The following is a 6,000-nucleotide window of genomic DNA, read 5'->3' as shown; positions in this document are numbered from 1 at the left end:
ATTTGTGTCTCTCCTCCTTTGCAGTTTCATCGTATTGCTTTTAGTCTTTCCTTGTGCAAATGAGAATAGGGCTGATCCCTCAACACTGTGACAGCCCTTCAGATGTTCGTGCATTTAAATGATAGGAGCTTGGATGCATAGAGATAAAAGCTTTCTTCTATTTATTCTGTATGTGCCCATCATAACAAGAAAAATACAAATGTCCTGGACGATTTTTCTTGTTATGATGGACACATACTGAATAAATAGAAGAAAGCTTTTATCTCTATGCATCCAAGCTCCTATCATTTAAATGCACATGTGTCAAGAAACCGCCTAGGATCAAGTGGTATGGATGAGAGACTGCTTTCTTCATGCTGAAAAGAGGACACAGCAAGAAATATAAGACGGGAGCTAACATAACCTGCTACATAGGTGAGATCATTACCTTTACTTGAATCTTCAGATGTACGTACTTCGCTCCTCTTAGCCTTCTTTTTTGCAAGCTAAACATTCCAAGATCCTTTAACCGTTCCTCAAAGGACATGGTTTGCAGATCGCTCATCATCTTGGTAACTCTTCTCTGAACTTGCTCTAGTTTGTCTATGTCTTTTTTAAATCGGGGTGCCCAGAACTGGACACAGTATTCCAGATGAGGTCTGACTAAGGAAGAGAAGAGGGGGAAAAATTGCCTCATGTGATCTAGACTCTATGCTTCCCTTAATACATCCAAGAATTGTGTTTGCCTTTTTGGCTGCTGCATCACATTGTTGATTCATGTTCAGTCTATGATCTATTAGTATACCCACGTCTTTTTCACATGTGCTGCTTAGCTCAATTCATCCCATTCTGTATGTGCTTTTTTCATTTTTCTTGCTAAGATGTAGGACTTTGCATTTCTCCTTGTTAAATACCATTCTGTTAGTCGCCGCCCACTGTTCAAGCTTTTCTAGATCTTTTTGAATCCCCTCTCTCTTCCCTAGTGTTAGCTATCCCTCCTAGCTTTGTGTCGTAGGCACATTTGATCAGTTTCCCATCAATACCCTCCTCCAGATTATTTATAAAAATGTTGAACAACACTGGGCCTAGGACAGAGCCTTGTGGTACCCCCATTTGATACATTCTTCCACTTGGATGTGGAGCCATTTATGACCACTCTTTGATTACGATCACTCAGCCAGTTGTGAATCCACCTAACAATTGCCTTGTCATTTTTTCAATAAGTATGGTATGAGATTGTAACAGGCCGGCTCATGCGGTGGCAAACCTGAAACATATATATCCTGTTCGTGACTACCAACTGTAACATTCCCTGAGGGAGTTACCAGAGGAAAGGATAGGGCCAGTAGCCCTCAGGATGAGGGGGGTAGTAGTTGTCAGTTCGCTACGCCACCGTTCCATACACCGGCATTCACACACGGCGCATTAATCACACTGGACAAGTGCATAGTACCTCGGGTCCTCCAGAATGGTGAAGGCCCGGTAAAACTTTACTAGTGACTTTTTCATATAATACAGCAGACTTCAGAATGCAGAGTTTACAGTGCAGGAAAAACTTAGTACATATTCAGCAATACTTGACATGCAAGTCAATAGCCACAGAATGGCAATAATGTTCACCCCGCTCTCATATACTTCAGTATGCGTGGGTGTCAGTTAAGGGTGTACCACTATACGGTGATCTAGGCTTCAGATGGCCACATACGAATCATAAATAATCTTAATATTTTCTTCAAAGGTTCAGTAGACTTCTGCACTATTAGCTGTATAAATGCACAGTCACTTGAAGCGGTAGTTACTTACAATGGCTCTCTCTTGTGGTGGGACTTTTTTGGGAAAAACATTAGGCTCACTCACTCCCATGCACTACACATACGGGCCGGCGGCCTCTCCTTTTCCTCCATCTTCAGCGACACAAGGGCTGATGGTGCCCTCATGCGCCTCTGTGGTAGTAAACCCTCAGATGGTAGATGGGTGCTCTTCAGCTGGGAAGATGGACTCAACTCCTTTCTGGAACCCAATCACTCATACTTATAGATTCATCCACACCATGTCACATGATACTTGTTAGATACATCAAACATGCAGCCAAGCTCACAGGCAATCAGTATAAGGTAGTTAACCCCTCAGACACTGAAGCTGTGCAACACACATACAGAAAATAGACATGACACTAGTTTTGCACAGCGCATCCACATAAGACAAACATGTATGACAATAATGGAGGGGTCCAAAATGATGTTCTGGGACACTAAAAGATACTTTGTCGGACCAACATGGAGAGTCGCACGTGAAAGGAGCTCCCCAGGGGATATATCAATCCTATTAAAATCCTGGCCTTAGGGTGACCTATTTGGAAATCCAAGACCCCTGAAACTTGCCATAGGAGACCGGGACGGAGCTGGGGCAGACTAATCCCCATAAACGTGCTGCAAAGCGGAGTGGACCGGCCCGGAGGTGAGACCGCGCCAAACCCCTGCTCTCTTCCCGCCATTGCCGACACCCGGAGCGGCGGCTCCGGAGACCTATCCCCACCTGCGGACCAAGCTAGGCGGTGAGGCAGCCCTTCCTCCTTGCCCTCCGAGCACGAGACGGTGCCCGTGGAGCCGACCCGTCGGTCCGGACCGGCCGCTCGAGACCCCCCCCTCCTCCCCCGCGGCTGCGGGGTAAGTGCTCACCATCCCGACCAGGAGCTGCGGAGGGACGCACGCTCCCACACATCACCGCTTACCTTCTCCCCGAGCCTGCCTTCCTGCCGCCGCTGTGGGAGACACTGCTGGACTGCCGTGCCTGCACGTGGAGGGAGCGCAGGCGGCCTCTCTGCCCTCCGATACGTGCCGCGGGTGCCGCCGGCGGCCGAACATCCATTAACCCCCGCGCTCCTGGACTACCCGGAGGACGGGGCTGATCACCTGCTGCGGGACCGCGGCCTCCCATGCCCGGCTGAGCCGCCTATCCCCCTCCTGAAACGATCCGGCGGCCATATAACCCGCGGAGGACCGCTACCTGGTGGTCCGAAAGGCCCGGCTGGCGCCCTCCCCCTGCTGTAGAGAGGACGCAACACACCGAACCCCGGCGCCTGCAGCTGGATTTAACGGCGCCTTGAGCCACATTACCCCCGGCGACTCGGCAACACCGAGACCCCCTGCTGCAGTGGAGAGGCGGAACTGCTGAGCGACCCGGCCGCAGCCAAAAAGAGGGGCGCCAACACCTGCTCCCCTGCCACGGAGCCGCCGGGAACCGCGGTTCATCCAACCATCGGACACCCCTACCACTGCGGCGGGCGCGGCTTATTACACCCGACCGGGCGCCAGGAGCGAGGAAACCCACCGACCGTAAACCGGCCCAGCGGAGCCGGCGACAAACTGTAAGTGGGGATAAAGGTCGGGGGACAACACCTAGCAACGGCACACCGCCGTATTGGACGCCGGGTGCCCGGAGAGAGACAACATATAATAGTCCCCCGCCATCTTAAGACTCTCCCCCCCCCCCTGTGACCCTGCAGTGACCCCCATTCGCTATAGGGGAGACAGACTAGACTCGACGGCCTCCCGGCCGAACCACCCGAACTGACCTGAGTCATAGACAACATCTACCCACATTGGAGAACCTCCACAAAATATCTGATAGGCTAATCAGCCCTACAATCAAGCTATTTTTTTTCAGAAACACTCATACGCTTACACCACCAAAAAACCGCTTACGCTTCCAGTTAAACACGTTAAACAACTGCCTGTGAACATGAGCACACGCGCAAAAAGCGGCTCCGCGGCGGAAAGATTAAAAGAATTCTCACGCACCGAAACTCCAGACCACTCCCCTCGAGCGATGCGACCCACCCAAACAAAAGAAACCGATGATATATCTGGGCAGCCACCGGAGCCAACAATGCGCCAGCTCCTGGAGGCAATTAACACCTGCAAGTCCGCCCTCACAGACAAGATAGAAGAGGTCAAATCAGACGTAGTCCTCCTGAGACAAGATCTACAAAATATGCGCGGCAGGGTGCGGGAAATGGAGGACCGCATCTCGAGTGTAGAGGACTCCCTGCGTCCAATCCCCGCAGCGGTAAAAAAAGCCATGAGAACAGCGGAATACTGCCAGGCTAAAACCGATGATCTTGAAAATCGTGCGCGCCGCAACAATTTACGCATAATCGGCTTACCTGAGAAGACAGAGGGCTCACAACCAGAACTGTTCACGGAGAACTGGTTAAAATCATTGCTGGGCGAAGACGCCTTCTCTACTCACTTTACCGTGGAGAGAGCCCACCGCGTCCCGGCGAAACCACCACAGCCGGGCGCACCTCCACGCCCGTTCCTAGCAAGAATTCTTAATTGCAGGGATCGCGACGCCGCCCTGCGTCAAGCCAGATTAAAGGGCCCACTTAAACACAACAACTCAGTGATATCTATCTTTCCTGACTTTTCTGCGGACTTGCAAAAACAAAGAGCTACCTTCATGGAGGTCAAAAAGAAATTTAAAGATAGAAACATTCCTTACTCTATGGCATACCCGGCCCATCTGCGCATTGTCGCTGAGGGAAAAGCAATCTTCCTGCATTCTCCTACTGAAGTTCTGGAATGGCTCAGAATGCACCCGGTGTCACCAAAATGCACTAACCCATAACATGCATAAATATGTATACTAACCTGAAATGTGGCTGGGAAGCTCTATTATCCCCCTGACCTACTGGTGGTGTGTCGGCTGTCCACGCCGCGAACCTACTGCCCGGGACCCCCCCAGGCCTCAACGCTACTCCAACCTGATAATTTAAATCCACCAGATAAAGTCAGCCACCCATAGGCCATTGGGATCCTTTCCCCCCCAGTAACACCAGCTACCTACCGATAGTTTGTAGCTTAAGTTTTTCATTGCCTCCTGTCTTTAGATTTACCGGGAACCCAATTTAGGATTCCTACATTCATAATCAGACAGGATGCTGATAGCTAAAGGTTTGAACTGTTTTGAGACAATTGTTGTTGTTATTTGTTCTGAACTGTCTATGCCGATGATCCCTACTGCTCTGTGCTCGCTGGGACCTCTCCCTTCCCTCCCCCCGATTGTAAGGACACTGATTGAGTTTTATATTTACACCGACACCAATGTCTTTAAAGTTCCTTAGCTGGAACGTACGTGGTCTCGGTACAACCCTCAAGCGCAGGAAAGTCTTCTCCTATATCAAACAAACCAACCCCCATATCGTGTGCCTGCAGGAGACCCACCTCACCAGAGACAGGGCAGATACTCTTAAGAAGCCGTGGGTACAGTGGGCGGCCCACTCCTTTCACACCTCCTCCTCCAGAGGCGTTTCACTACTTATACATAGCTCTATAAGATGGAACCCTATTAACGTTCGCAAAGACTCGGAAGGTAGATCAATATTCGTGTACGCCGAAATAGACTCCAAACCCTATGTTATATTATGCATCTATAACCCACCACACAATAATCTCTCCCTCCTTCAGGCGGCCGTGACCTTCGCACACCAATACCCCTCAGTAGGAGTACTCTGTATGGGAGATTTTAACCAGGTAATGGACCCGACCAGGGACAAATTTAATGCCCTGGCTAGCATAACCACTAACACTAACTCCTCCCTCCGACAGATGACCGAGAGCGTAGGTTGGGTCGACCTCTGGCGGTTGCGTCACCCCGACACCCTGGAATATACCTGCCACTCCCTGGGTCATAACTCCCTTTCAAGAATTGACTATGTATTCAGCTCCAGGGAGGTGGCGGTGTATCTCTCAGATGTAACACACTGTCCGCGGGGAATATTGAACCACAGTCCGATACTTCTAACACTGAAATTTCCCCAACTCAAAACTCTCCCCACCTGGAAACTACACCCGTTCTGGCTCAAACTTCTAGGCCCAGACGATCAAACACTGTTCCATATATCCCTCTTTTTAGATGCCCATAACGACAACACCCACCCGGCTCTGAGGTGGGACACCCTTAAGGCATACCTTCGCGGGTTCCTTAAATCAGCCATTACATATATCAAACAAACGACAG

The 6,000-nt window shown here is 50.2% G+C and overlaps 1 protein-coding gene across 4 annotated transcripts in view; it reads left to right on the top strand.

Annotated features, from left to right (window-relative positions):
* The first annotated feature begins 332 nt into the window (after window positions 1-332).
* LOC136580511 (galectin-4-like) overlaps window positions 333-6,000 on the top strand; it is a 58,601-nt gene continuing 52,933 nt past the window's right edge. For 3 of the 4 annotated variants that reach the window (XM_066581121.1, XM_066581120.1, XM_066581119.1), the window contains exon 1: window positions 333-414. The gene's annotated coding sequence lies outside the window, so the exon portion shown is untranslated. The remainder of the gene's footprint in view (window positions 415-6,000) is intronic. The other variant, XM_066581122.1, reaches the window with a different exon arrangement.

This window comes from Eleutherodactylus coqui, chromosome 10 (assembly GCF_035609145.1).
Source record: "Eleutherodactylus coqui strain aEleCoq1 chromosome 10, aEleCoq1.hap1, whole genome shotgun sequence".
In the NCBI taxonomy this organism is placed as follows: Eukaryota; Metazoa; Chordata; class Amphibia; order Anura; family Eleutherodactylidae; genus Eleutherodactylus; species Eleutherodactylus coqui.
Note: the sequence above shows the minus strand (reverse complement) of the source record. Positions and strands in the feature narration are given on the sequence as shown.